The 12,066-nt window shown below is 33.4% G+C and overlaps 1 protein-coding gene and 1 long non-coding RNA gene across 8 annotated transcripts in view; one reads left to right on the forward strand and one right to left on the reverse strand.

The window, feature by feature from the left end:
• Nucleotides 1-12,066, reverse strand: part of LOC146996205 (uncharacterized) — a 244,862-nt gene that overhangs the window by 212,293 nt on the left and 20,503 nt on the right. The gene's annotated exons all lie outside the window — the stretch shown is intronic.
• LOC146996207 (cullin-5-like) overlaps nt 1-12,066 on the forward strand; it is a 64,744-nt gene that overhangs the window by 14,740 nt on the left and 37,938 nt on the right. The gene's annotated exons all lie outside the window — the stretch shown is intronic.

Genomic DNA, 12,066 nt, shown 5'->3' on the forward strand with positions numbered 1-12,066 from the left:
CGTTACACACGGGATTGGGTGAATTTTGCGACATTATTATAAGCAGTAAACGGGTCATTTTGGTGTTGGCGAAAATTTTCAAACTCGCGCCAAGACCATACCGCGTTCTAGGATTGTACCCTCTTTGTGTAGCCATTTATCCATCGAACAAAACTGGAATTTTTTTTTTTTTTTTTTTTTTTTTTTTTATCATCCTTCAAGCACGCAATCGAATTTTCCAATACTTCGAAAATGTTATATGCTTGCTTGACAACAAATTTGGTTAGAAATAGGGAACACAAGTGTGTAAACTATGCATATTACAATTATCGCTGCGCGCTTTGAAATTCGATTCTCGAATTGTTCAAGCATAACGCCTGGATCAAGGGGAAAACAATACGATCAAAATTAATATATGGAAATGATTAATTTAAAATTCCTAGTAAATGTTAAACATCCAAAATTCTTTTCATATGCCGTTATATTTTTTGTTGTCAAATAAATTTTTTTTGAATTTAGCGACCCCCCAAAATTTCTTCGCGACTTGCGTACCATTGCCATAATAACGCTTTGTATTCATGTAAACCTGATTAATTCTGAAGTGGTTTAAATTCTGTCAGAAACAGTACAAGTGATCTATTTTTCAATTGCATTTGGAAAAAATGATTTCAGACTTGTTTTCAACTGCATGTAACAGAGTATTATCAGAATTACGGGAAAGTGCGACTGTGAAAATGGATAAACATCAGCTGTCCAATGTGAAAAATAATGTTATCATTTGGATATTGTTATCGAATTGCAGAACGCCCTTCAGTTTGTATACGAAAACATGGAAAATACATCGCTTATTGTGATCAACAGTTCGGTTAATACGATCCAAATATTACAAATACATTTTTTTAAACAAGGTTTCTTTTAAATTTTAATATGGTATATCAATAGAGTTTATGGATGGACATGGGTCAAGTGGAATAGCGACACTTTCTACAGGATATTAGATGAATATGCGTTTAGACTAACATATAATATAACATCTTTCATATATTCCAAAACGAAAAAAGACTTTCGGCCCGCCGCGTATTTAGAGTGCCCCCCATGCCGCACAGACACTATACATTTACAAACATCCATGCAGTCTCCGGGATTCGAGCGCGAGCCTTTCGGTACGGTACTCAGAGTCACTAATCACTATCCCGGTTGGAAAAATGTGATCACATTTAATGGAGTCTTGGTGTATCACGATGGAACGGTGTTTGGACACAACAGGGTGCCCAGGCACAGTCGCCTTAACCCTTCTACAACAAGTAAAAGATAGTAAATAGTGCACGAAATAACTAGAGCAACGCATATAATTTATATGTATATTTGTATCTAATTTAATTCTTGCTTTTAATTTATTCCTTTTACAATTGAAATTTTGTTATTCATGATTTAATTCCAGTCCCCGTTAAACATTTTTAACAATTTTCATTCAAGTTGCTTAAAAACATCTTTCGAAATAGAACTTACTAAGTATGGATTCACTCTTTTCAGATAAATCTACTATAATTAATCTTAGAAGATAAATATAATCAATATTATTTAGTAAATAAATTATATATATATATATATATATATATATATATATATATATATATGGATATGGTATGTGTGTGTGTGTGAGAGAGAGAACACGTTTTAATTCTAGTTTGCAGTACATACGGGATTCGGCGGCATTATGATGAGCAGTAAACGTGTCATTTTGGTGTTGGCGACGATTTTTAAAGTCGCGTCAAATGCTGTTCTGTATACTAGGATTTTACCTAGAACAGGGTTTCTTAAACTGTAGGTCACGACTCCCGTGTTGGTCGCGGGACATGCAGTAGGATGTTGCCAAAATTTTAGCAGTTTTGATATTTCTTTAACTTAATATAATAATTTTACAGTTATCAAATATTTTTACACAATGTATCTGAAAATAAAAAAAGCTAGACAATACAGACAAAGGGAAAAACAAAAACGTTTCGACGCATTCTTTTTATAATATAAACGTTCATTTTCCTTGCTTTGCACGTGAAGCTGTCATTTCGTTTGTTACATATTTAAAAATTTCACATCGTTCTATGTCTTAAAATTAGAAATTAAAGGGAATGACCTGAAACTGCAATAGTATATTACAGTACAAGTGAAAAAAATTGAGAGTTTCACTCATGAGTGTGTCTTATTTGCGCAATACTTATGGAGTCCCACAAAATTTGTGTAAATATTACGGGGTCCTGAGGTTTAAATGAAAGTTTATTGCAAGGTGGTAGTAGAAAGTTTTCCCTGCCATTTATATAACCGTACTTGCTAGAATAAGATATTCCGCCTTTCCCGAGTAGCTAGTCAAATTATTTCGTTTGTCTAAAACTGAAGTGAAACTCATTTCAATTTAAATCTGACAGTTTTCGGAAGCGAAGTGTTTGTTTTAGACTAAAAAAATCACCAGCATTAATTGAAATGGTAACAAAGGATTCGAATTTGCAATGACCAATGCCTTTATCCCCACATCATCAAAGAATTATTTTTATCGCCAAAAAGAGGGTTCCGCAAAGAGGTAAAATTTAGTGCCAAATGTTAAATTTAACAAGAGTAACTGCCTTCTACAGTGGAAAAAAGGTAAAAACACTGAAGGACTTAATTTAGTAAATTTTTTTGTGTCAAAAAAGGGCCAGAATCAATTTTGTGAGGGGTTACATCATGAATTTTGACAAGCATTGACGTTTCCTTGATCAGTGGTTGTTAACAAGAGCAGAGTGAAAACGCTCGAACTTTATGTCGCCAAGTGCTTCGGGTCTGGGAGGGGGCCGAAATTTACAATTAGCAAACGGTGCAAATCCATCCAATGAAATTTTAGTGTAATTTTTAACTGATTTTTCTGATTGGCTAGAAAGGGCACATGGCCGTTCGCCACTGACTTCGCGACGAAGTGCAAAAGCTTTACGGCTCATGAAATCGTGACCTCTCGATATGGCTCGTACTAAGCAGACTCCCCGTAGTGAAGCGGTTCCACCGGATAAAGGTATGGATCCTGTTGCGGACACCTCGAATACGACGGCCACTGATATGGACCAGGACAATGCTGGTCACGTTCTTACGGAGCTGGAAATTGCTACACTCCGACAAGAAATCGTTGAAGTAGAAAGGAGCATTACTAGCTATTACGGAACCATCCGGTACTTATCGGCCAACAGACCAGTCACGGACACGGACTATCATTCGGACATTCTGAAAAAGGAGATAGAAAAGAAGAAGACTCTGCTGGATCAGCTGAGGGGTAAGTTGAATATTGCTCTTTCCCATGCAAGCATTACACAGCCAATCACACAACAGAAACGCAAACCACGTGATAATTCAGACAGTGACGACGACACGGAAGGATTCAAAAAACCACACAAAACTGCTAAGGTACCCGTAAATGTTGCACCCAACAGTATACCCACCCAAAACAGCTACACAGCACTCTCGCAACCTGACACTCATTCCACCCAACCCACAACACAAATTAACAGCTCGCAAACACCAGATACAAGACTTCCCCAATATAGCACACCTACACCAATTATGGTTAAGCCGATAGATGGCGCCACACACAACCAGTACATCAAGAAACTCACTACACTGACTAATGCTACATTTTACGCCAAAATAAGTGGAGAATACCTCAAGTTACTACCATCAACAACAGATGATCACAGACAACTCACCACAGACTTACAAAAACATAACATCGAACATTATATCATTACACCCAAGCACAAACGCCCAATTAAAGTAGTTATCCGAGGCTTACCCATTACCACTGACACACATGAAATTTCCACGGAACTCACACACCTCGGATACAATGTACACAAAGTAGTACAACTCACAAGATTCAAAACCAAACAACCCATGCCACTATTTCAGATACAACTCATGCCAACACCAAACATCGACAAAATCTACAGTGAAACACACCTAGGTATGTTCATTATCACAATCGAAAAATACATCAACAAAAACATTACACCACAATGCCACAACTGCCAACGTTTTAATCACTCATCAGACAATTGTTTCTTCTTACCTAGGTGTGTTAAATGCGCACAACAACATAAAACAACAGACTGCCCAACACAAGGTAAATTAGATAACCCCACATGCGCAAACTGCCAAAAAAATCATCCAGCTTCATTCCGCGGTTGCGAGAAATTCCCCAAAAACAGAAACCTAAATAAATCACCCAATCACACTTTTACACCAAGCAATAGCACCCCAAACCTTACACAAGGGAGAACATATGCACAAGTTACTTCCAACAATACACAAGACATTAGAAATCAGACTACCAACACTACATCCAACGCGAACATTTTCACCGACATTCTATCTACACTAAAAGAACTCAATAATACTTTCGGCTACAATAACATATTTAAATTCTTCTCTACTCTCAAAAATAGCTTACACCAATTAAAAGCCGCAGACACACCCATGGAGAAACTATTAATTCTTTTTACTATTTGTGAGGAAGCTAACATCTTTAACTAATTAATTATAAAAAAAAAAAAAAAAACCTCTTAAATTATATCTTTGATCTGTGAACATAACACACTTGCTTGCATGAGACCCCTCAGCTCTATTTCCAAATTCCAACTTTTTCTCCCATTGGACACTTTCACCCACCTGACCTGAAGATTTCAAGATCTCCCCGCCCACCGACGCCGCCTTCTATACCTCAGCGCAGCGACTTTCAACCTAGGAGTTAGCCTCTGAATACTTCTCCCCAAGTGCAGGTATCTTCAAATCATCTTTCTGCTGGACTATCATTGCTTACCATCCACATTGCTTATCGACATGCCATCATCACTCTGCCGAACAACACTTATGCCCATAATGTTCGAAAAGAGACGCAACTTCGATCGGGATAGGACCCTTCCGTCCAGGCGCCCGTTGAAAGGAACCTGCCGGTTCAAGGATGATACTAAGGCTATACTAAGGTTTAGAGGAGCCTTAGCTCATACTAGACTTTAACTTTGTTGGATCTAGGTGCTATTCTTGCGATTATAAATTCTCTATATATTTTTCATTGTCTAATTTGATCTAATTTTCTAATTCTTTTTAAGATCTTTAATAGCTTTCTGTTTGATATATTTTTTGTATAATTTTCTAATTCTTTTTAAGATATTTAATCTTAAATATCTTTGTATTTTTGATTTTTTTTAATATAATTTTCTAATTCTTTTTAAGAATCTTTAATATTTTTTATAAATTTTCTAATTCCTTTTTCAGATATTTTATCTTTGTATTTGATATATTTTTTTATATAATTTTCTAATTCTTTTTCAGATATTTAAGCTTTAATATCTTCGTACATAAATATTTATTCTAACCTTACTAACATTTGTATATAATATCTTTGTATATAAATACTAATTTTTCTTACTAACTATTAACATTTGTATATAATATTTTTGTAAATAATCTTTGTAATAAATACTTTTTCTTGCCATTAAAATTTTTGTATTGTAGTATATATATTGTAATTTACTTGTGTAATAAAAATAAAAATTTCTGAAATGGAGTCCGAGCCTTTCAGCTCCAGGTAATGTATATTTGCGTATTTATATTGTTTTATTTATTTTTTTAGCACTTCACTCGGTTTGTCGGTACTACCAATGTCCCGGTTAAATCTTTGTTGATGAAAATTAAATTATCTGCATTAAGTTTTTCATAATAAACTGTAGTTAAATTCTTTTAATGTATTGCATCAGTCTATTCTATTGGTTATCTATTTAATTAAGTGTTAATATTTATGTTTAATTTTTTACATCAGTAATTGTTACTTAACGAAAGTTCATCCACTCATTAGTATGTACATGATTATTAATTTTATTTTCATCGTATTTAAAAGTACAGTTGGCGTCGTTTGATTTGCGTAACGTTTGTCTAGAGCTATTTTGTTAACTATATATATCGTTGAGCATAGCAGCAGAATTCAATTAATTTACTATAAATATAACTATAAACGGATAAATCGATGCTTTCACAGTATATTAGGAAAAGGAAACAATTGGTTTAATCCTATTTATTCTCTGTTTGAAACAACGCAGCAAATATAAAATTAGGGTGTGAAGTGCAGAATCGCCCACTTATTTGGCGCTTTTTACAAGAGTAAGAAAAACTGGATTTTTGTCAATTTCCTTTGACTTTTTTACATCAATGTGTACTTGAACAAAGGAAGATGCACATTGCCGATATTGTGCAATTCTCTGATGTTTTTTTTAAGTGAAAATACGTCGATGTGTTACCGGATAGGGTAAATCATCTTTATATGTCACAAATTATACAAATTTACACAAATTTCATTTACATGATCAGCGCAAACTGATGCAAAACGGTGATATACAATCTTTTCGAAATTTGAAAACTGAGATTTTAGTTGGAAAATGAGCTAGACAAGTTAAGGTACTGCTAAAATGCAGCTTTGTATTAACAAAACACAGAATCACAATGAACAGTATTTCGATAGACTTGCTTTCGATCGAATTTCGGATCCTTTAAATTCGGTGATATCGGAAAAGCTGTGATAGAAGTGGCGGTACGCCTCAATGCCGTATAGGCTATCTATTTTGTCCGGAAAAGGTCTAATATTTTTTGCCGATTTGAATATTTTTTTTAAAGTTTGTTCAGCATATTGTGAATTTCAGAAATGTTGCATGAGTATATGAACACAAGATTCATGTAATGAGAAGTGCAGTGCATATGGATTGCTTTTGAAGCAAAAGCTTTAATCTGAGCTCCAATTCCCTTTTTTAATCACGTTACCTGCTCCATCATAACTCATAGCTAATGTTGCTACCATCTAACCCGGATTTTGAAATTATTGAGATTATAGAATTATTATTGAGTGGACCTGTAATCTTAGCTAGTCTGAGAAAATGTAGGATGTCTTTCTTATCTAATATTTTTTGACTGTTCACAAATCATCTTGTACACCATCATAAAGTTTCCTTATTATTTGAAGTGACTTCATCAGTTATAATGGAATAAAAGTGAGCAATGGTATTGCTGTATGGGAAAAAAATTTCTTTACCTCTAGCACGCAAGGCTATTGGAAATTTTGAAGACAGGCCTTTTTTAAATATTTTTTTTTATATAGCTGTTTACTTGAATTTTATGTGATTTATGTACGACGAACAGGCTATTTGAGAATTAAAGGTAACACACAAAACATTAAAAGAATTCCCTTTGGGTGTAATATAAAATTTGAAATCTTTCAGCTTTTATTTTAATATTTTTAATTTTATATTTTTTTCTAAAGCACAGATGTGAATTACCCCAGAAGGGCTATTAGTTTCAAAATGGCATTTTGTGTCAAATCACTTTAAATGTCGGAAGCACTTTTCTAATTGTTGTCACCAAATATTATCACCCTGTATCATATTTCATGAAACTAAATAATGATAATTTGCATGAACATATGTATGTTTACGCATTGTTGAAAAACAATGTTGCCTATAGTCATTAAATTTTGGATAACATAGTCCTCCACCCGAACATATAGGCACTTGGAAGCCTGAATTTGGAATTAACATATTTTATTATCTATTTTATACTTTGTAGAAATTTAACAAATTTTTGATTAAAAATCATAGTTTTAAAGTGAGCAGTGTAATTTTTTTACATTTTGTAAAAATTTAACTAATTTTATATTGTAAACTGAAATTTAATAAAAGTAGTTAAATAAGAAATTAAAAGATCCAACTCAGTAAGTCAGAGCCGGAACAGCTAATGAAGGTTATGAGACTGTGATATTACTTTTGGTTTTGTGAAACGAAGGATTACTAGGATACTTTCAGATTGAAGTTCTGTAGAAACAAAAGTTTAAGTACCCTCCCCCTTTCTGAAGCTCTTTATTTGTTTATTGACTTTTGCTTATTAAAATGTCACTAAAGGAGATATGAGCAGAAAAACGTACATTCGGAGTTGCGATTCGTATGTTACGCTGTAAGAAAGAAACGTAGTGCCAGAGTGTCACTATGGTAAATAAATGTATTGAAAGTAAAAGTGTTATTTTCTGTAATGTGTGTGGTGTTATTTTATTGTGATATATAGCTATTCATGAGAAATAGAATAATTCAATTCAAGTGTGTTTGGTGAATTGAATTATTCTATTTCTCGTCAATAGCTATATATCGCAATAAAATAACACCACACACACATTACAGAAAATAACACTTTTACTTTCAATACATTTATTTTCCATGGCGACAGTCTAGTGCTAGCTTTCTTTCTTACAGAGTAACATATGATTCGCAACTCCGAATGTGTACATCAAGAATCAAGTTTATCGAAAATATATTTCAGCGGCGATTCTAGTGGCGCATGCGCTATTAGACAAGATTCTGCTCTGTCGCCAAGTATTTCTCAGCTAATACAAAACAAAGCCACTGTACTGAAGATAACACAGTTCAGTGAAAGAGTCTCTAAATGTCAATTACATTTAATGTTGCTGACGCAGACTCATTTTGCGTAGGATGCATATTCATAAATCGTTTCAGATGAACATACACTTGTTCGTGGTGATTAGAGAACCTTTCTTCTAGTAATGAAAAGGCTAATTTATAATTAGAGTCAACTATGGATATTGACTGAACAATACGATTAGCATCTCCTCTTAGCGCAGATTTTAAGTACTGTAATTTGACCACATCTGTTAAATTAGGATTTGAATCAACACTGGCTAAAAAATATCTTTAAGTGAAATCTACTCGTGTAAGTTACCCGAAAACGTTGGCAAAATAATTTTGGATAATTTAACATTGACCTAAGCATTCGTGAAAACCAAAGGTTCCTATTCAATTTCTTTGGAAAGCTTAGCTAATTTACGATTTAATTCGACTTCTACATCTAAGACAATATCGTCAATCTCTTCTTTCTCTTTTACATAAGCATCAATACAATCAAAAGTCTTTAATCCGGACTTGTCATGACTTCAGCGATTCCAGATTATCGGTTTTCCCGGATTATAGATCATCAGTTTAAATCTGGTAAAATGGCATGCATAAATTATAAAATTAAAAATATAAAACCGTAATTTATGAAATAAAGAGCAATTATGATCTAAAGGGTATCAAAATTTACAAAAAAATCTTAATATTTATTTGCTTACTTTATTAAACATTTCTTTCAACCCGCGCATGCGTAAAGCATACATTATGCATAGAAATTAGAAAATTGCAACCAGAAAACTATTTGATGTGTATTCGTGATATTTATAATGACGAGGAATTTGATTTAAATCATATCAAAGAGGGAGCAAATCGAGATGAAATACTACATTTAATAACGAATTATAAGCCGATTAAAATAAAAACATCTGCCATGAAGATGAGGATAATGCTGAGAGATCAATTTCCAGTTCATTGCACGCCGTGACGTCCCCCCCCCCCCCACAGAGCAGCTTGAAATTGATAAACAGATTTTGGAATGGTTAGAGAAACAAAGGATATGCCTTTATCCATTTTTTGCAGCAATTCCACTTTTTGTTTGATGGACATCGAAACATGCTTTCCCTTTGTAGATTCTTTGCAGCTCCAGTATCGGAAATTGTGTTTGACATAATCGAAAGTTCCAACTTACTTTTATTAAATTGCTCTAATAGTCTAAAAGAAAATAATAAGCCGTATCCAATTAGAAGATTAAGGAACAACACAATCTGCAACATTAACTGAAATAGATAATTTTAGCTTAGCTTATACCGTCCGTTATACATTAAACGCGCATGCGTAAACGTATTATGCATATGCGTAAACGCATGCGCGGAAAATTTGTAGCTTTGAGGTCCGGATTATAGATCATTCCGGATTATGGATGTCCGGATTAAAGACTTTTGACTGCACTTTCTTCAATACATAACCCGAACAAAGAATCGAAATTGGAATTTATCTTTGTCTCGAACACTTTAAACTTATTCTTCAGCACTTCCAAATCACTTCTTTGGATATTTTTGTCGGCAACGTTTTGTTTTAACTTTGTTTTCAATGTATGTTTTTTCGCTGATATCTCCTTTAGTGACCTTTTAATTACCTAAAGTCAATAAACAAATAAGGAGCTTCAGAAAGAGGGATGGTACTTACTTTTTTGTTTCTACAGAACTTCAATCTGAAAGTATCCTATGTAATTCTTCATTTCACAAAACCGAAAGTAATATCACAGTCTCATAAACTTCATTAGCTGTTCCGGCTCTGACCGCCTAAACAATTAATTAAACAACGTTGAACAATTTAATTAATTGTAACAAATTGCCTCAGGCTCTTTTATAAGTATTAGTTTATGTTTTATAAAAATTTAGCAAATTTTTGATTAAGAAACATATTTTTAAGGCAAGCAGTGTAATTAATAAAACATTTGTATTTTAAGTGTGCAAGACAGTCTGTCTGAAATTGTAGCTTTTAAATACTTTTAGTCCAAAGTAGCATTAGCCCAAACATCTAATGATTGTCTGTAAATGAAAAAAATTGCCCGTTTGGACCTAATTTTTATCCTATAAAATCTGAGATTGTTTTCATTATTTATTTGAGGGGTACTGAACCCAAGGTTTGCCTAACTTTTCAACCACAAGGTTTGTGCTTACATTATTTTCTTATTTTTTATAAAAAGTTTTAGAAAAGTATTTAAAATAAATGGATCTTATATCGAGTTAAAGAAAGTGCTTACAGATTGTATTTTTTAAATAAGCTAATTATCTTTAAGATAAATGCTATTATTTTTTTTATGATGACAATAATAGGAAAATAAGGGGAATAAAGTCTCCTGAATATTTCTTTTTGCAGAGTTATTTATATTAAAATAAATTTCATAATCCTTAATTTTATTTGCATGAATTTCACATATTTCATAAAAAAACAGATGCATATTTGTATCCTATAAAATAATTTGTTAAAATTCTACAGGATATTTGAGTGGGCTTCCCAGACACTGTTATTTCATAAAATAACAAGCAAATATTTATATTGTATACATCAATGCCTTTAAAGATTACGTTATTTCATGTAATTGTAAGATACCTGTTTAAGTATTTATTCCATGCTAAAAGAAATTATTTGTAAATTAGGTGATATTAATTTCTTTAAAAGTAATTCATGGGTTCAGTGCAAATTGCATTTTATTTTATAAGAGAAATTTTGTTTCACAAACTTTTTGCATACACAAAGCTTTCGGTCGAAGGCTTCTTAGTATTTTTCGGTTTCGGCACGAAAATCGCCTACAGGTCGGCAGATAGTGTGGCTGGATACGAGGTTTTTATTTATGAACCTCGCGCTGTAACATCTTTCTCTATTGATTGCTATTTCCCTACTGCCAGTTGCCGCATTCATTCGAAACCATTTCGTATTTATCAAAATCTGACAAGAATATTCTGCGTGTCGTGATTTGGAAAGCCATCTTTCAATACGAAATAATCCGTAGATACACCTAGAAGATTAAAGGTGCCATTTAGTTGTTGAGTTATCGATGAAATGGTTTCATTTCATGGTTCTTGGACTATAGTTTAAGCCTAATTTTCTATCACGAATGAGGCCCACCAGCGGCCGAGCGGTGGAGTCACCGAACGCTGGTAGTCGGTCCGAGGTTTGAATCCCAGGAACGGGCTGGGCGTTTTCGTGGTTTTCCCCATGTGTAACGTGTATACGAGCCAGTTTCCCTTAGAAAGTGCTCCACAAAGGCACAGGCAGATAGCCCTTGAGGCTTTGTCATAATCACACACAGTCATGAATGATGCCTTTTCTTTGTCAAAATTTTATTGCAAATTTTTCATCTCTGGCAATTTCTAAATAGATAGATTCGATGCACTTTTAAAAAGTTTAAAAAGTATACCAGTATTTCAGTGGTAAATTAAAATTTAGAGCTATCTAAATTTATGTGCAGTCATAATTCACTTGCATTTAGAAGTATCTAAATTTATGTGATGTCAGTTTATGATTTAAATGGATGTGTGTGCCAAGTTTGATGCTTTTATGCATGTACTGTCACTGTGGTTTATTATGGTCTCGGTAATAAAATTGTACCTATTTTTGTTTATTA

Source organism: Stegodyphus dumicola, chromosome 7, assembly GCF_044657685.1.
Source record: "Stegodyphus dumicola isolate Sdum_Otavi_A_Nest chromosome 7, ASM4465768v1".
Lineage (NCBI taxonomy): Eukaryota > Metazoa > Arthropoda > Arachnida > Araneae > Eresidae > Stegodyphus > Stegodyphus dumicola.